At 42.3% G+C, this 20,976-nt stretch overlaps 1 pseudogene; it reads right to left on the bottom strand.

Moving 5' to 3' along the window:
• Positions 1 to 20,629, bottom strand: part of LOC127303927 (uncharacterized) — a 28,154-nt pseudogene extending 7,525 nt beyond the window's left edge.
• Positions 20,630 to 20,976: the final 347 nt, after the last annotated feature.

The raw sequence follows: 20,976 nt of genomic DNA, 5'->3' as shown, positions 1-20,976 counted from the left end.
AGGTCCGGAATAGTCCGGAGAATAAGATTCATATAAGGGAAGTTGATTTCTGGGTTTCGGAAATGTTCGGGATTTTTCCGGTGGTTGACTGGAAGGTTCTAGAAGGTTCCGGAGGGGTCCTCCATGGGGCCCACGACCTAGGAGGCCTAGCATGGGCCGAGGGGATGCTCCCTGGCCTAATGGGCCAGGGGCACATGGCCCCAAGGCCCAGGCCGGCCAACCCCCTAGGGTTTCCTAGGGGGGGATCAACTTGGGGGAGGGGAAAGCCCTCTCCCCCCTCCTGGCCGCCGCCCCCCCAACCCTAGATGGGAAGGGGGGCCACCTTGGCCGGCTGGCCCCCTATATAAAGAGGGGAGGGGGTGGCCGGCCACACCCCCCATCCATTGCCTCCTCCTCTGGCCGCCTCTCCCTCCACCATACGCTGCTCCGGCTTAGGCGAAGCCCTGCAGCTTTCCTTCCTCCACTACCACCACCACGCCGTCGTGCTGCTGGAATTTGGAGGAGATCTACCACACCTCCTGACATAGGCATCCCAAATGGGCCTGCCAAAGATAGTACCCGGGGTTTACTAAAGGCCCACTACCCGAAGAATAAGAAGATTCGGGAGCCCAAGATATACCAAGGAAAGTCAAGAGTTGTAATAGGAAGTGTTATTTGTAATCTGGCGGGATGAGTTAGAAACCATCCCGGACTCTGTAACTTGTATAGCACGAATCCCTCGGCTCCACCTCCTATATAAAGGGGGAGCCGAGGGACGAAGAAATAATCGAATCATTGTCTACAAACCCTAGTTTTCATAATCGTCGAGTACTTTTCGGCTGAAACCTTCGAGATCTACTTACCCTCTACTTCCAACTAAACCCTAGCCTACAATCCATAGGCATTGACAAGTTGATACCTTGTCACCTCCGCTGCCCGCTGGAACGGGAGAGGAAGGAGCTTCATCGACACCGTACGCGCGACCGAGTACGGAAGTGCTGCCGGATTGCAGCACCGGGGACGATCGTCTACACCAACAACGAGATTAATCTCGTAGGCTTTGGAATCTTCGAGGGTTAGTCTCATCTCCATCTCGTTGCTTAGATCTTGTAGATTAGATCTTGGGTGTTCCATAGATTAGATCTTGGATTTATTCGTCTTGCGGTAGGAAATTTTTTGTTTTCTATGCTACGAACCCCATCAGTGGTATCAGAGCCATGTCTATGCATAGATCTATTGCACGAGTAGAACACAATGTTTTTGTGGGCGGTGATGCTCTTGTTGCTTTAGTTTGTGTACTTTGCTTCTTGCGGGATGGTGGGATGAAGCGGCCCGGGCTAACCTTACATGACCGCGTCTCATGAGACTTGCTCCACGCTTGACATGCAACTTGTATTGCATAAGTGGCTTTGCGGATGTCTGTCTCTCCCACCATAGTGAAGATTGTAATTTACACTTCTATTGTCAACACTAGTATCACCGTTGTGGTTCATGTTCGTAGGTAGATTGGATCTTACTCGAAAACCCTAAACCACGTAAAATATGCAAACCAAATTAGAGGCGTCTAACTTGTTTTTGCAGGGTTTGGTGATGTGATATGACCATGATGTGATGATGATTATATTTGATGTATGAGATGTTCATTATTGTATTATGGCAACCGGCAGGAGCCTAATAGTTGTCTTTAATTTGTTAAAGACCTGCGTGTCTATTCATCATGTAATAGCTTTATTTCAAGTAGTTGTTATAGTAGCTATAAGTGATGAACAACCATGAAGCGGCGCCACTGACCTTGACGCCATGCTGGTGATGATGGAGATCATGTCCGTGCTTTGGAGATGGAGATCAAAAGCACAAAGACGAAAGGCCATATCATATCACACATTATGAATTGCATGTGATGTTAATCCTTTTATGCATCTTATTTTGCTTAGATCGCGACGGTAGCATTATAAGATGATCCCTCTCACTAAATATCAAGATAATAAAGTGTTCATCCTTAGTATGCACCGTTGCTAAGACTTTTCGTTTCGAAGCATCTCGTGATGATCGGGTGTGATAGACTCTACATGTGCATACAACGGGTGCAAGCCAGATTTGCACACGCGGATACCAAGGTTGCCTTGACGAGCCTAGCATGTACAGACATGGTCTCGGAACACGGGATACCGAAAGGTAGAGCATGAGTCATATGAATGATATGATGAACACTTTGAGTGTTCGCCTTTGAAGCTACATCTTTTCTCGTGAAGATCGGACTTGGTGTAGTGGATTTGGTTCGTGTAATCACTAAAACAATGCGAGAGATGTTGTTTTAAGTGGGAGTTCACCTAGTTAATTTCAGAATTAAAATTGAACTCAATTTATCATAAACTTAGTCTAAACTCTTTGCAAATATGTTGTAGATCATGGCGCCCCCTCCATCAATTTTAACCAGTTCCTAGAGAAAGAAAAGCTTAAGGGCAATGGTAGCAACTTCACTGACTGGTTCCGTCATGTGAGGATTTTCCTCACTGGTGGAAGCCTGCAATATGTGCTCGATGCACCGCTAGGTCCCCCACCACCTCCTGCAGTGTCCGAGGACATAAAGAATGTTTATGAGACTCGGGCAACTCGGTACTCCGAAGTTCAGTGTGCCATCTTGTGCAGCTTAGAGGCAGAGCTCCAAAAGCGTTTTGAGCACCACGACCCCTGTGAGATGATGCGTGAGCTCAAACTTATCTTTGAGACTCATGCGGTCGTGGAGAGCTATGAGGCCTCGAAGCAGTTCTTTACCTGCATGATGGAAGAAGGCAGCTCCGTTAGTGAGCACATGCTCGTCATGTCCGGGCATGCGAAGAAGCTCAATGACTTGGGGATGATGATCCCTAACCAGCTGGGTATTCATCGTGTCCTTCAATCACTGCCACCAAGTTACAAGAACTTCGTGATGAACTACAACATGCAGAACATGAATAAAGATTTACCTGAAATCTTTTCCATGCTGAAATCTGCTGAAGTAGAGATTAAGAAGGAGAACCAAGTGTTGATGGTCAACAAGACCACCAGTTTCAAAAAGCAAGGCAAGCCTAACAAGGGTAACTTCAAGAAGGGCGGCAAGAAAGTTGCACCGCATCCTGAGAAACCTAAGGCTGGTCCTAAACCTGAGACTGTGTGCTATTATCGCCGTGGGAAGGGGCACCGGAAGCCCAACTGCCCCAAATCCCTGGCCGATCCGAAGAGCGGCCACGTCAAAAAGAAAGGTATATTTGATATACATGTTATTGATGTCTATCTTACTGGTTCTCGTAGTAGTGCCTGGGTATTTGATACTGGTTCGGTTGCTCACATTTGTAACTCGAAACAGGAACTGCGGAATAGACAAAGCCTGGCAAGAGACGAGGTGACGATGCACGTTGGAAATGGATCCAAAGTCGATGTGATCGCTGTCGGCACGCTCCCTCTACATCTACCTTCGGGATTAGTTTTAAACCTTAATAATTGTTATTTGGTACCTGCGTTGAGCATGAACATTATATCTGGATCTTGTTTAATGCAAGACGGTTATTCGTTTAAGTCTGAGAATAATGGTTGTTCGATTTATATGAGTAATGTCTTTTATGGCCATGCACCTGAGATGAATGGTTTATTCTTGTTAAATCTCGATAGTAGTGATACACATGTTCATAATATTAATGCTAAGCGAATGAAATTGAATGATAATTCTACTTATATGTGGCACTGTCGTCTTGGTCATATTGGAGTGAAGCGCATGAAGAAACTCCATTCCGATGGACTTCTTGAGTCACTTGACTTTGAGTCACTTGACAGATGTGAAGCATGTCTAATGGGAAAAATGACTAAGACTCCATTTTCTGGTACAATGGAGCGAGCTACAGACTTATTGGAAATCATACATACCGATGTGTGCGGACCAATGAGTGTAGCATCGCGCGGTGGTTATCGTTATGTTCTAACCTTCACGGATGATCTGAGTAGATATGGATATATTTACTTTATGAAACATAAGTCCGAGACTTTTGAGAAGTTCAAGGAATTCCAAAGTGAAGTAGAAAATCAACGTAACAAGAAGATTAAGTTTCTACGTTCTGATCGCGGAGGCGAATATCTGAGTTATGAGTTTGGCATGCATTTAAAGAAATGCGGAATACTTTCACAATTGACACCGCCGGGAACACCACAGCGTAATGGTGTGTCCGAACGTCGTAATCGAACTCTGTTAGATATGGTTCGGTCTATGATGTCTCTTACCGATTTGTCGTTATTGTTTTGGGGTTATGCATTAGAGACAGCCGCATTCACTTTAAATAGGGCACCATCTAAATCCGTTGAAACGACACCGTATGAACTATGGTTTGGAAAGAAACCTAAGCTGTCGTTCCTTAAGGTTTGGGGTTGCGAAGCTTATGTAAAGAAGTTACAGCCTGACAAGCTAGAACCCAAAGCGGAGAAATGCGTCTTCATAGGATACCCTAAAGAAACAATTGGGTACACTTTCTATCACAGATCCGAAGGCAAAATCTTTGTTGCCAAGAACAGATCCTTTCTTGAGAAGGAGTTTCTCACTAAAGAAGTGACTGGAAGGAAAGTAGAACTCGACGAGGTTAATGAACCTTCTCTCATAGATCAGAGTAGCGCAGTGCCGGAAGAAATTCCTGCACAGCCTGCACCGATAGGAGAGGAAGCGAATGATGATGATCATGAAACTTCGAACGAGGAAGCTACTGAACCTCGCAGATCGACGAGGGAACGTACCACTCCTGATTGGTATGATCCCTGTCTAAATGTCATGATTGTGGACAACAATGATGAGGACCCTGCGATGTATGAAGAAGCAATGATGAGCCCAGATTCCAACAAATGGCAAGAAGCCATGAAATCCGAAATGGGATCCATGTATGATAACAAAGTATGGACTTTGGTAGACTTACCTGATAGCCGCAAGGCTGTCGAGAATAAATGGATCTTTAAGAGAAAAACAGATGCCGATGGTAATATTACTGTCTATAAAGCTCGACTTGTCGCAAAGGGTTTCCGACAAATTCAAGGAGTTGACTACGATGAGACTTTCTCACCTGTAGCGAAGCTAAAGTCTATGAGGATTTTGTTAGCAATAGCTGCATTTTTCGATTATGAAATCTGGCAGATGGATGTCAAAACGGCGTTCCTTAATGGTGATATTGAGGAAGAGTTGTATATGGTACAACCCAAAGGTTTTGTCGATCCTGAAAATGCTGACAAGGTATGCAAACTTCAGCGTTCCATTTATGGACTGAAGCAAGCATCCCGGAGTTGGAACCTACGCTTTGATAGAGTGATCAAAGACTTCGGTTTTATACGGACTCATGGTGAGGCCTGTATTTACAAGAAAGTGAGTGGGAGCTCAGAAGCGTTCACGATATTATATGTAGATGACATATTATTGATTGGGAATGATATAGAACTATTAAGCAGTGTTAAAGGTTATTTGAATAAATGTTTTTCAATGAAAGACCTTGGTGAAGCAGCATACATTTTAGGCATCAAGATTTATAGAGATAGATCAAGACGCCTAATAGGCCTTTCACAGAGTACATACTTGGACAAGATTCTAAAGAAGTTTAGAATGGATGAAAGCAAGAAAGGGTTCTTGCCTATGTTGCCAGGTAAGGTCTCGAGTAAGACTCAAGGTCCAGCTACAGCAGAAGAAAGAGAGAGGATGAGCAAGATCCCCTATGCTTCGGCAGTAGGCTCTCTCATGTATGCCATGTTGTGTACTAGACCGGATATCGCACATGCTGTTAGTTTGACCAGCAGATATCAAAGTGATCCAGGAATGGAACACTGGACAGCGGTCAAGAATATCCTGAAGTACTTGAAAAGGACTAAGGATATGTTTCTTTGTTATGGCGGTGACCAAGAGCTCGTTGTAACTAGTTACATCGATGCAAGTTGGAACACCGATCCTGATGACTCTAAGTCTCAGTCTGGGTACGTGTTTATATTGAATGGTGCGGCAGTAAGCTGGAGCAGTTCCAACCAGTGCACGGTGGCGAAATCTTCAACAGAATCTGAATATATAGCGGCTTCAGAGGCTTCATCGGAAGCGGTATGGATGAAGAGGTTCATTGTTGAGCTTGGTGTGGTTCCTAGTGCATTGGACCAGTTAGTCATTTATTGTGACAACACGGGTGCCATCGCCAATGCAAAGGAACCAAGGTCACACAAGAAGCTGAAGCATATCAAGCTGCATTTTCATTCGATTCGCGAGTACATCGAAGATGGTGAAGTAGAGATTTGCAAAGTACACACAGATCTGAATGTTGCAGATCCGTTGACTAAAGCTCTCCCTAGGGCAAAGCATGACCAACACCAGAATGCTATGGGTGTTAGGTACCTTACAATGTAATCTAGATTATTGACTCTAGTGCAAGTGGGAGACTGTTGGAGATATGCCCAAGAGGCAATAATAAAGTGGTTATTATAATATCTTTGTGTTTATGATAAATGTTTGCATACCATGCTATAATTGTATTAACCGAAACATTGATACATGTGTGTTATGTAAACAACAAGGAGTCCCTAGTAAGCCTCTTGTATAACTAGCTTGTTGATTAATGGATGATCATGGTTTCGTGATCATGAACATTGGATGTTATTAATAACAAGGTTATGTCATTAGTTGAATGATATAATGGACACACACCCAAATGAGCGTAGCATAAGATCAAGTCATTAAGTTCAATTTGCTATAAGCTTTCGATACATAGTTGTCTTAGTCCTTCGACCATGAGATCATGTAAATCACTTACACCGGAAGGGTACTTTGATTACATCAAACGCCGTTGCGTAAATGGGTGGTTATAAAGATGGGATTAAGTATTTGGAAAGTGTGAGTTGAGGCATATGGATCAATAGTGGGATTTGTCCATCCTGATGATGGATAGATATACTCTGGGCCCTCTCGGTGGAGTGTCGTCTGATTAGCTTCCAAGCATATGATTTGATCATAAGAGATGACATACCGCATGATGCAGTAAAGAGTACTTGTCAGTAACGAGGTTGAACAAGGTATGGAGATACCGATGATCAAACCTCGGATAAGTAAAGTATCGTGTGACAAAGGGAATTGACATCGAATGTAAATGGTTCAATCGATCACTAAGTCATCGTTGAATATGTGGGAGCCATTATGGATCTCCAGATCCCAATATTGGTTATTGCTCGGAGAGGAGTCTCGACCATGTCTGCATAGTTCGCGAACCGTAGGGTGACGCGCTTAAGGTTCGATGTCGCATAAGTAGATTTGAATATGGTATGGAGACGAAGTTTGTTCGGAGTCTCGGATGTGATCCAGGATGTCACGAGGAGGTCCGGAATAGTCCGGAGAATAAGATTCATATAAGGGAAGTTGATTTCTGGGTTTAGGAAATGTTCGGGATTTTTCCGGTGGTTGACTGGAAGGTTCTAGAAGGTTCCAGAGGGGTCCTCCATGGGGCCCACGACCTAGGAGGCCTAGCATGGGCCGAGGGGATGCTCCTTGGCCTAATGGGCCAGGGGCACATGGCCCCAAGGCCCAGGCCGGCCAACCCCCTAGGGTTTCCTAGGGGGGGATCAACTTGGGGGAGGGGAAAGCCCTCTCCCCCCTCTTGGCCGCCGCCCCCCAACCCTAGATGGGAGGGGGGCCACCTTGGCCGGCTGGCCCCCTATATAAATGTAGGATAACGTTGCATAGAAAACAAAAAATTTCCTACCGCGAGAACGCAATCCAAGCCAAGATGCAATCTAGAAGACGGGAGCAACGAGGGGATGATCAAGACTAACCCTTGAAGATTTCCAAAGCCTATAAGAGTAGGCTCTTATTGCTGCGGTAGACGATCACTTGCCGCTTGCAAAAGCGCGTAGAAGATCTTGATCACGGTGCCACGATCGGGCAGCACCTCCGTACTCGGTCACACGTTCGGTGTTGATGAAGACGATGTCCTTCTCCCCGTTCCAGCGGGCAGCGGAAGTAGTAGCTCCTCCTTGAATCCGGCAGCACGACGGCGTGGTGGCGGTGGCGGTGGAGATCTCCGGCGGAGCTTCGCTAAGCGTGCGGGAGAAGAGGAGGAGAGAGGGGGCGGCTAGGGTTTGGGAGAGGGGGTGGCCGGCCACCTAGGGGTGCGGCCAAGCTATGGGCTTGTGGTGGTCAGCCCCCTCTCCTATGCCCCTCATTATATAGGTGGAAGCCCCAAGAGTTGTAGTCCAAGTCTTCGAATAAGACCCCAACACCAAAACTTCCCAAAGGTGGGAAACCTACTCAAGGAGGGAGTCCTACCCAAGGTGGGACTCCCACCTTTTCCTTAGGTGGGGTGGCCGGCCACCTCAGGTGGAATCCACCTGGGATTCCTTCCCCTTAGGGCTGGCCGGCCATGCTAGTGGAGTTCCTCCGGGACTCCACCTTCCATAGTGCTATTCTTCCGGACTTTTCTAGAACCTTCTAGAACCTGCCATAAATGCACCGGATCATTTCCAAACTTGGAATATGACTTCCTATATATGAATCTTATTCTCCGGACCATTCTGGAACTCCTCGTGATGTCCGGGATCTCATCCGGGACTCCGAACAAATATTCGAACTCCATACCATATTCAAGTTCTACCATTTCAACATCCAACTTTAAGTGTGTCACCCTACGGTTCGTGAACTATGCGGACATGGTTGAGTACTTACTCCGACCAATAACCAATAGCGGGATCTGGAGATCCATAATGGCTCCCACATATTCAACGATGACTTTAGTGATCGAATGAACCATTCACATACGATACCAATTCCCTTTGTCACGCGATATATTACTTGTCCGAGGTTTGATCTTCGGTATCACTCTATACCTTGTTCAACCTCGTCTCCCGACAAGTACTCTTTACTCGTACCGTGGTATGTGGTCTCTTATGAACTCATTCATATGCTTGCAAGACATTAGACGACATTCCACCGAGAGGGCCCAGAGTATATCTATCTGTCATCGGGATGGACAAATCCCACTGTTGATCCATATGCCTCAACTCATACTTTCCGGATACTTAATCCCACCTTTATAACCACCCATTTACGCAGTGGCGTTTGGTGTAATCAAAGTACCTTTCCGGTATAAGTGATTTACATGATCTCATGGTCATAAGGACTAGGTAACTATGTATCGAAAGCTTATAGCAAATAACTTAATGACGAGATCTTTATGCTACGCTTAATTGGGTGTGTCCATTACATCATTCATACAATGATATAACCTTGTTATTAATAACATCCAATGTTCATGATTATGAAACTAATCATCCATTAATCAACAAGCTAGTTAAGAGGCATACTAGGGACTTCTTTGTTGTCTACATATCACACATGTACTAATGTTTCGGTTAATACAATTATAGCATGATATATAAACATTTATCATAAACATAAAGATATAAATAATAACCACTTTATTATTGCCTCTAGGGCATATCTCCTTCAGTCTCCCACTTGCACTAGAGTCAATAATCTAGTTTACATTTATAAAGATATAACACCTTGGCCTTTTGGTGCTTTATCATGTTTTACTCACGGGAGAGGTTTTAGTCAACGGATCTGACACGCTCAGAAACGTATGTATTTTGTAATTCATTTGCGTCTCAACGCATCACTCATTTCCAAATGAGTTGGCATTTAAATATGTTTGGTCTTCTGGTGGAACCTTAATTCCGCGGTCTGAAATATGTCACTAATATTGTCACACACAATATAGCTTCAAAATTCTGACTCTGTCGGAACTACACCAAGTTCTCAAAGAACCTCTTGACTTAACATCCTTTGTCATTGTCAAAACAATGACATACTCTGCCTTCTTTTGTAGAATCCGTCACAATATTTAGAACTCTTCTAAATCTAGCATAGACAACTTCTAGCTCATTGTGCTACCCTTTTAAACAACACTTAGTCCAATTTGAGATTTGAAATTTTATTTTCATATGTGACAAAATTAATATCGGTGCAACACCTTACAGCGATTTGTTTTGTAATTTCTCCATATAAAACTATATATATATACTTGGTTCTTCTTAAGTACTCAAGAATATTCTTACTGTTTTTCAGTGATCATCACATGAATCATTCTGGTACATGCTCATAACACTTTTAGAGCATAGGACATCTGATTGTGTACATATTATTCGTGATCTATAATCACTCATGTGTTTTTACTCATTGAGTGTCAGATACACTCAAGTCTTGTTAAAACTTCACATGACAAGAACATCTTCTTAATATTTCTATATTGAACTATTTCAATATCCATTCTATGTACTTTGACTTAAACTTATTTTGTGTTTCAATCTATCTTCATAGATCTTGACACTAAATTTGTTTCAGTCCATATCTTTTCATTGAAGTTAATTTCTCAATGAAACCTTTTTAATCAAGTATATAATTACATCATTTATAACCAACTATATGTCATCTACATAAAGTATTATAAATATGTCTCAGCGCTCCCACTTAATTTCTTGCAAATGCAAGCCTCTTCATCGTCTCTTGATGAAATCAAAAAACTCTTTGACTATTTCATCTGGTGAAGATTCCAACTCTGCGATACTCACTTCATCCGATTTGAAGTTTGTATACTTATCTAGTATTCCATGGATCAGGAAAACTCTTGGTTGTATCTTGTATACACCTTTAGTACACACTTCTAATAAGTAATGTATTTTGCCATCCTACTAACATATCTCATAAAAGAAATATGTAGTGATTACTAGAATAATCCACATAGACTATAAGCTACGGAAGATCTAATCTTATCATAGTCAACTCTTTGAACTTTGTCGTAAACAACTTTTCGACAAGTCAAGCTTCTTCAAGTATATTCCATCCAAGTCCATCAATTTTATAGATCCATTTACTTTCAAAAAGTATTTATCTATCTTGGATTTCATGGCATACAGCCATTTTAACAGAGTCAGGGCCCATCATAACTTCTTTGTTTGTAGTTGGTTTATCATTGTTCAAAATCAATCCTTTGTCCACAAATCATTTATTTGATCACAAAGTAAACCATACCTACAAGGTTCAATATGTACTTCGATCTCCATGGCTAAAATACTTTGTAGTCATGGGAGCCATGATCGTTGTGGCCGCTTCCGAAACCAATTCCGATGCTGCGTTACTATGATCATTATACTCAGGTTCATAAACCTTATCAAATTATATTGTCCTCCCACTCAAATACTTCACTAGAAACAATTTCTGGAAATAAGAAACTTTGACAAACACTTTTGTCTTTGTCTCGTGGGAAGAATTCCCAATTAAATCTCTGGGATAACCAACAAAGACATTCATCCGATTTTGGTTGTAAACTCTTAGACCAAAATTTAAAGAAAAGACTATTAGGGTTTATACCCATACCATAACTTGTATGGTGTCATTTCATCGGATCATGATGATGCTCTATTCAGTGTAAAAGCGGTAGTCACTAAAGCATAATCCACAAAAATATAATGGCATCAATATTTTATCTCATCATTGATCCAACAAGGTTTGGATACATATCTCGGATACTATATCATCATTATGATACTCCAAGAAATGTGAGTTGTAGAACAATTTCATAACTCTCTTAGATATTCGCTAAAACTCGTAATTCAAATATTTCCACCATGATCCAATCATAGATATTTGACTTTTCTATTACGATGATTTCCACTTTATGTTGAAATTTATTTGAACCCATTCAAATGTTTCAAACTTCTTCCTTATCGAATATATCCACATATATATACTCAATTCATTGTTGAAAGTTTTCATGAAGTAGAAGAATCTCCCGCACACAACTATGCTCAGTGAACCATATACATCATTATGTATTTTTTCACTAAGTTTGTTGCCCGTTCAACTCTTGGCCTATGAACGGTATTTTAATCATTCTCTTTAGAAAAGATTTGCAAGCGCCAAATGATTCAAAAATCAAATGACTCCAAAAATCCATTTGTATGGAGTTCCTTCATGCGTTCCTTTCTAACATGACCTAAATGGCGGTTCCACAAATAAGTGGAATTCAAATCATTTGCCTTATGGCATTTTAGCGTCAGTTTTATGTATGTGTGTTTCACCATTAAGATTTATAATAACTTATCCATCGTACATGGAGTAATGTCATAATTTGAACAACTCATTGTTTTCATTTGACCAGAGCAAAATAACAATTATTAAGTTCTTTATTATAAATTCTAAGGGCTAGATAGAATGCCAACGACGAACACAATAACACTTTATTTTGTTCCAGACGTGCATTCCTATCATATTCCTTGTCAGTCACTTATTTCATTGTATTCTTGTATTGCGTTGTTTTGTATGACACTTCATACCAACCAATATGGTACTAATACCCAAGAATTTCATCGTGTGACTTAACTAGGAATACTACCATAACATGTATATCATTTATATACACCTGAGCTAGACTTTCTAGTCTTTTCTTTTCTTTTTGGCAAAATATCTTTTGCAGTTTCTCTTTTAGTTTTCCTCATTATTCAGAAAAACACTTCAACATCAATAACTTCTAGGTTTGTTGGTCAAATACCAATAACCTTGCGGTTCTTACTTTGAAGTTGATCATCATATGACAAGTGTTCTAGATTTCACTTATTAGTAACTTTGTAATACAATGAACAATTTCACTCATAATTTTATCCATCGGTTCATGACAACTTTTTGAGACCATGTCTGTACATGCTAGGCTCATAAAGTTTAACCTTAGTATTCGCATGTGCAAATCTGGCTTGCACCCGTTGTAAGCACACGTAGAATCTATGACACCCGATCATCACGTGATGCTTCGATACGATGAGTCTTAGCAACGGTGCATACTAAGGATGATAACTTTATGGATATACGAATATCGTTAGTGCCCTAATAGTTGGAGGATTGTGACGCCTGGCGTCTTCAACCTTCATACATTCCCATAAAACTTATGAGTTTATGTAGTCTCACCAAAATATATTCTATCATCTTGCAATAAGGTCTTAGATATCACATATATCTCATACCTTGATTATTTCTCAAAACTAAATTTTCAGCTCCTTACTTTTCAAACAAATTTGAAATTCAAGTTTGACGGAGACAAGATAACTTTAGGTACTAATTGAAACCTTAGCTCTTTGAATCAACAATGTGAGGTTTACTAAAAGTTTGCAATAGGACTTAATCAATTCTTGATTCTTTAACAATACGGTACTAATCCGTAAAGTTTCTTGTCAGATTTTAACAGTATTTCTATCTCAATAACAAGACTAGCGCATGGTAGAAAACGGATGCCAATACTACAAAATTAATTCAAAATACTACTCAGACTATGTTTATGATAATTAGTTCATGTTTTAATCTAATTACTAATGAACTCCCACTTAATACAACATCCCTCATAGTTGTTAAGTGGTACACGATCCAAATCCACTATACCAAAACCGATCATCACGTGAGATGATGTAGCTTCAATGGTGAACATCAACATGTTGATCATATCATCCATATGACTCGTGTTCAACCTTTCGGTTTCCATTGTCCCGAGGCCATGTCTGTACATGCTAGGCTCGTCAAGCAAACCCAAGTATTCCGCGTGTGCAACATGGCTTACACCCGTTGTATGTGAACGTTGAATCTATCACATCCGATCATCACGAGATGCTTCGAAACGACGAACTGTACAACGGTGCATACGAGGGAAGAACACTTTATTATCTTGATATTAATGTGAGGGATCATCTTATAATGCTACCGTCGCGATCTAAGCAAAATAAGATGCAAAAAGGATTAACATCACATGCAATTCATATGTGATATGATATGGCCCTTTAGTCTTTGCGCCTTCGATCTTCATCTCCAAAGCACGAACATGATCTCCATCATCGTCGGCGTAGCGTCAAGGTTCATGGCGCCGTCTTCATGGTTGTTCACCTCATGTAGCAACTATTACAACTACTTTAAAATACTACTCAACATGAAATTTAAAGACAACCATAAGGCTCCTGCCGGTTGCCACAATACAATAATGATCATCTCATACATATTCATCATCACATCATGGCCATATCACATCACCAAACCCTGCAAAAACAAGTTAGACGTCTCTAATTTGGTTTGCATATTTTACGTGGTTTAGGGTTTTCGAGAGAGATCTAATCTACCTACGAACATGAACCACAACGGTGATACTAATGTTGTCAATAGAAGAGTAAATTGAATCTTCACTATAGTAGGAGAGACAGACACCCGCAAAGCCTCTTATGCAATACAAGTTGCATGTCGAACGAGGAACAAGTCTCATGAACGCGGTCATGTAAAGTTAGTCCGAGCCGCTTCATCCCACTATGCCACAAAGATGCAAAGTACTCAAACTAAAGATAACAAGAGCATCAACGCCCACAAAACCATTGTGTTCTACTCGTGCAACCATCTATGCATAGACACGGCTCTGATACCACTGTAGGATAACGTTGCATAGAAAACAAAAAAATTCCTACCGCGAGAACGCAATCCAAGCCAAGATGCAATCTAGAAGACGGGAGCAACGAGGGGATGATCAAGACTAACCCTTGAAGATTTCCAAAGCCTATAAGAGTAGGCTCTTATTGCTGCGGTAGACGATCACTTGCCGCTTGCAAAAGCGCGTAGAAGATCTTGATCACGGTGCCACGATCGGGCAGCACCTCCGTACTCGGTCACACGTTCGGTGTTGATGAAGACGACGTCCTTCTCCCCGTTCCAGCGGGCAGCGGAAGTAGTAGCTCCTCCTTGAATCCGGCAGCACGACGGCGTGGTGGCGGTGGCGGTGGAGATCTCCGGCGGAGCTTCGCTAAGCGTGCGGGAGAAGAGGAGGAGAGAGGGGGCGGCTAGGGTTTGGGAGAGGGGGTGGCCGGCCACCTAGGGGTGCGGCCAAGCTATGGGCTTGTGGTGGTCAGCCCCCTCTCCTATGCCCCTCATTATATAGGTGGAATCCCCAAGAGTTGTAGTCCAAGTCTTCGAATAAGACCCCAACACCAAAACTTCCCAAAGGTGGGAAACCTACTCAAGGAGGGAGTCCTACCCAAGGTGGGACTCCCACCTTTTCCTTAGGTGGGGTGGCCGGCCACCTCAGGTGGAATCCACCTGGGATTCCTTCCCCTTAGGGCTGGCCGGCCATGCTAGTGGAGTTCCTCCGGGACTCCACCTTCCATAGTGCTATTCTTCCGGACTTTTCTAGAACCTTCTAGAACCTGCCATAAATGCACCGGATCATTTCCAAACTTGGAATATGACTTCCTATATATGAATCTTATTCTCCGGACCATTCCGGAACTCCTCGTGATGTCCGGGATCTCATCCGGGACTCCGAACAAATATTCGAACTCCATACCATATTCAAGTTCTACCATTTCAACATCCAACTTTAAGTGTGTCACCCTACGGTTCGTGAACTATGCGGACATGGTTGAGTACTTACTCCGACCAATAACCAATAGCGGGATCTGGAGATCCATAATGGCTCCCACATATTCAACGATGACTTTAGTGATCGAATGAACCATTCACATACGATACCAATTCCCTTTGTCACGCGATATATTACTTGTCCGAGGTTTGATCTTCGGTATCACTCTATACCTTGTTCAACCTCGTCTCCCGACAAGTACTCTTTACTCGTACCGTGGTATGTGGTCTCTTATGAACTCATTCATATGCTTGCAAGACAATAGACGACATTCCACCGAGAGGGCCCAGAGTATATCTATCCATCATCGGGATGGACAAATCCCACTGTTGATCCATATGCCTCAACTCATACTTTCCGGATACTTAATCCCACCTTTATAACCACCCATTTACGCAGTGGCGTTTGGTGTAATCAAAGTACCTTTCCGGTATAAGTGATTTACATGATCTCATGGTCATAAGGACTAGGTAACTATGTATCGAAAGCTTATAGCAAATAACTTAATGACGAGATCTTTATGCTACGCTTAATTGGGTGTGTCCATTACATCATTCATACAATGATATAACCTTGTTATTAATAACATCCAATGTTCATGATTATGAAACTAATCATCCATTAATCAACAAGCTAGTTAAGAGGCATACTAGGGACTTCTTTGTTGTCTACATATCACACATGTACTAATGTTTCGGTTAATACAATTATAGCATGATATATAAACATTTATCATAAACATAAAGATATAAATAATAACCACTTTATTATTGCCTCTAGGGCATATCTCCTTCAATAAAGAGGGGAGGGGGTGGCCGGCCACACCCCCCATCCATTGCCTCCTCCTCTAGCCGCCTCTCCCTCCACCATACGCTGCTCCGGCTTAGGCGAAGCCCTGCAGCTTTCCTTCCTCCACTACCACCACCACGCCGTCGTGCTGCTGGAATTTGGAGGAGATCTACCACACCTTCGCTGCCCGCTGGAACGGGAGAGGAAGGAGCTTCATCGACACCGTACGCGCGACCGAGTACGGAAGTGCTGCCGGATTGCAGCACCGGGGACGATCGTCTACACCAACAACGAGATTAATCTCGTAGGCTTTGGAATCTTCGAGGGTTAGTCTCATCTCCATCTCGTTGCTTAGATCTTGTAGATTAGATCTTGGGTGTTCCATAGATTAGATCTTGGATTTATTCGTCTTGCGGTAGGAAAATTTTTGTTTTCTATGCTACGAACCCCATCATTTACTTGGCACAACAATGCAACAAAATAAAGATAAGGAGAGGTTGCTACAGTAGTAACAACTTCCAAGACTCAAATATAAAACAAAAGTGATGTAGTAAAATCATGGGTTGTCTCCCATAAGCGTTTTTCTTTAACGCCTTTCAGCTAGGCGCAGAAAGTGTGTATCAAGTATTATCAAGATATGAAGCATCGACATCATAATTTTCACCACTTGCCACATTAGGTATCCTAGATGCTCCGTTATCTATAGTGGTATTAAGAGCTTTATCAATTTTAGGCCTATAATAGTTTTTTGGTTTAGGTACCTTAGAGACATACATGAACTTTTGCTCCTTACCCACATAAGATTTCTCCTTAAACTTAATAGAAGAAAAAGTTGAACCCAAGGTTCCCATAGCTTCTTCAAGTTTACTAATCCTTTGGGTTTGATTATCATGAATAGCACAAGCTTCTAAGATGGCAATTCTCTCATTAATTCCACCTAGAGAATTGTCAAGTTTATCAGTGCTATTAAGTAATTCTCCCAATTTAGTCTCAATACTTGGAAGATTCTGCTCTATGGTTTCCAACTTTTCATGACATTTTCAAGAGAGATTTCAATTTTAACTTCATTAACAGGTGGTATTCCAAATAGACTCTCAATAATGCAACTAGCTTCTAAAGCAGGAGTGCCCAGGAAATTACCTCCCGCGAGACAATCAAGAACATACCTATTCCAGCTAGAGATACCAACATAAAAATTCCTGAGTAGGATAGTGGTGGAGTGTTTCTTAGTGCACCTATTATGAGCATCACTAATTCTATACCAAGCATCTTTTAAACATTCTCCCCCTTGTTGCTTAAACGAACGAACTTCAACTTCAGGATTACTCATTTTAGCAATAATAAATAAAGCAAACTAGATAAAGTGAATGCAGGTAACTAATTTTTTTGTCTTTTTAATATAGAGAACGCAAACAAGATAGTAAATAAAGTAAAGCAAGTAACTAATTTTTTTGTATTTTGATATAATGCAGCAAACAAAGTAGTAAATAAAGTAAAGCAAGACAAAAACAAATTAAAGAGATTGGAAGTGGAGACTCCCCTTGCAGCGTGTCTTGATCTCCCCGGCAACGGCGCCAGAAAAACAGTCTTGATGACGCGTCAAGCACACGTCCGTTGGGAACCCCAAGAGGAAGGTGTGATGCGTACAGTAGCAAGTTTTCCCTCAGTAAGAAACCAAGGTTTATCGAACCAGTAGGAGCCAAGAAGCACGTTGAAGGTTGATGGCGGCGAAGTGTAGTGCGGCGCAACACCAGGGATTCCGGCGCCAACGTGGAACCTGCACAACACAACTAAATTACTTTGCCCCAACGTGACAGTGAGGTTGTCAATCTCACCGGCTTGCTGTAACAAAGGATTAGATGTATAGTGTGGATGATGATGTTTGCAGAAAACAGTAAGAACGAGTATTCCAGTAGATTGTAATCGATGTAAAGAATGGACCGGGGTCCACAGTTCACTAGTGGTGTCTCTCCGATAAGATGTAGCATGTTGGGTGAACAAATTATAGTTGGGCAATTGACAAATAAAGATGGCATGACAATGCACATACATATTATGATGAGTAGTGTGAAATTCAATTGGGCATTACGACAAAGTACATAGACCGCTATCCAGCATGCATCTATGCCTAAAAAGTCCACCTTCAGGTTATCATCCGAACCCCTTCCAGTATTAAGTTGCAAACAACAGACAATTACATTAAGTATGGTGCGTAATGTAATCAACACAAATATCCTTAGACATAGCATTGATATTTTATCCCTAGTGGCAACAGCACATCCACAACCTTAGAACTTTCTGTCACTGTCCCAGATTTAATGGAGGCATGAACCCACTATCGAGCATAAATACTCCCTCTTGGAGTTACAAGTAACGACTTGGCCAGAGCCTCTACTAATAACGGAGAGCATGCAAGATCTTAAACAACACATATATGATAGATTAATAATCAACATAACATAGTATTCTATATTCATCGGATCCCAACAAACGCAACATGTAGCATTACAAATAGATGATCTTGATCATGTTAGGCAGCTCACAAGATCCGACAATGATAGTACATGAGGAGAAGACAACCATCTAGCTACTGCTATGGACCCATAGTCCAGGGGTGAACTACTCACACATCACTCCGGAGGCGATCATGGCGATGAAGAGTCCTCCGGGAGATGATTCCTCTCTCCGGCAGGGTGCCGAAGGCGATCTCCTGAATCCCCCGAGATGGGATTGGCGGCGGTGGCGTCTCTGGAAGGTTTTCCGTATCGTGGCTCTCGGTACTGGTATATTCTCGACGAAGGCTATATGTAGGCGGAAGGGTAGGTCAGGGGGCGCCACGAGGGGCCCACACGCTAGGGCCGCGCGGCCAGGGGGTGGGCCGCGCCGCCCTGTTGTGTGGCCGCCTCGTCGCCCCACTTGGTTTCCCTTTCGGACTTCTGGAAGCTTCGTGGGAAAATAAGACCCTGGGCGTTGATTTCGTCCAATTCCGAGAATATTTCCTTACTAGGATTTCTGAAACCAAAAACATCAGAAAATAGCAACTAGCTCTTCGGCATCTCGTTAATAGGTTAGTGCCAGAAAATGCATAAATATGACATAAAGTATGTATAAAACATGTAGGTATTGTCATAAAACAAACATGGAACATAAGAAATTATCGATACGTTGGAGACGTATCACACCTCCGGTATAATAAACTCGTCAATCCCTTGAGATAGTGCATAGTTATGAAGAATGCAACATACTACAACAATATCAACTTGTACTGGAAACGGGAAGAATGGTTTGGCATCATCCAAAATTTTGAACCTCCTCTTGAGAGATCCAAAAGCTCGCTCTATCGTCACTCGTAAAGACGAGTGCCTTAGGTTGAATAGCTCCTTTTCATTTTGGACCGGGTTGCTGCCCCACTCGTTCAAATGGTATCTTGTTTGACGAAAAGGTGGCAAAAAACCAGGCTTGGCTCCATATCTGGCATCAACTAGATAGAATTTTCCTAAGCAAATAAAACAAGTTTTGGTGACAATGGTTCACACAATTTATAGACAACTAATCTTTGGCTATTTGTTACCTTCTGGTACTTGTAGGCCTCTCTCACGCTCTATTGCATCAGCTAAAACAAGGGCATCATGTGCTGTCCCCTCCCAACCAGCCAACACATACGTGAACCGAAGGTCAAAATCTACCGCTGCCATCACATTTTGAGTAGCAAAAGCCTTCCTACCACGAAATGAATGTTCCACATCTTTGGTAACAGATGCTCGCACATGTGTACCATCGATAGCTCCTATGGAGTCCTAAATTGTGAATAATATTAAATGACATAAATCATATCCTTAATAGTTAACGAAAAGTTTTAGAAATACCTTACAATATGGGCCAAATCGATGATTTCCTGCAATTTTTGTTGGGGTCTCCATTGATGGTGGCCTGATATAATCATTACGCAGCTCACCTATGGCGTGTAGGATACGTCTAAAATATATGCTAATTGTCCCGAATGATAAACCAAAATTTGTTGCAACAACCCTATTCCGAAGGTTATGTCCAACGGTATGTAGAAACAACGCCACTTGTTGCTCCACACACAAATGTTGACTATTCTCTAGCAATTTGCGATCTCTCAATATGTCACATAGCCCGAAAAAGGGAGCTCTTTCAAACCTCAACATATTTCTACAAGTCACATAAGATTACCAAATTTTATTGTTTAGATAGTCTATCCTTTGTTGATCTCTTTCATGCATTGGGCCATAGGTTATACGTGGTCTTCTCTTCCTTATAATAGCTCGAACAAGTACTGCAATCGTAGCAAGAGCCACAAAAACAGCAGCTCCCCTAATCATCTTTTTCTTTTTATCCATCCTCTTGCCCATCTACAACATATGTATGCAATCAAAAATCACTAAATCAAAGATCTACAATATATGTATTGAAATTACAGACTCTAATTTCAATCAAGATTGATTTTTCTCACAAAATCAAGTGGTAATTGATACAAATATAACATAGATCTGAGCTGAAATCAATACAAGCAACATGGGATGGATTTCATCTCACCTTGCAGGGAACCAGTGCTGATTCGTGCCCGCCCACGGTCGCTGCTTCGTGCCCGCTGCCGCCGATGCTTGCCTGCCCTCCCGCCGCCCCGTTTTCCTGCCCTCCCGCAGCTGCTTGGCTGCCCTCCCGCCGCGCGCCGCTTGCCCGCCGCCGCGCGCCGCGCGCCGCTCGCCTGCCTCTGCTCCCA

Source organism: Lolium perenne, chromosome 5 (assembly GCF_019359855.2).
Source record: "Lolium perenne isolate Kyuss_39 chromosome 5, Kyuss_2.0, whole genome shotgun sequence".
Classification (NCBI taxonomy): domain Eukaryota; kingdom Viridiplantae; phylum Streptophyta; class Magnoliopsida; order Poales; family Poaceae; genus Lolium; species Lolium perenne.
The sequence above is the reverse complement of the archived record's forward strand: the minus strand, read 5'-3'. Positions and strand labels throughout refer to the sequence as shown.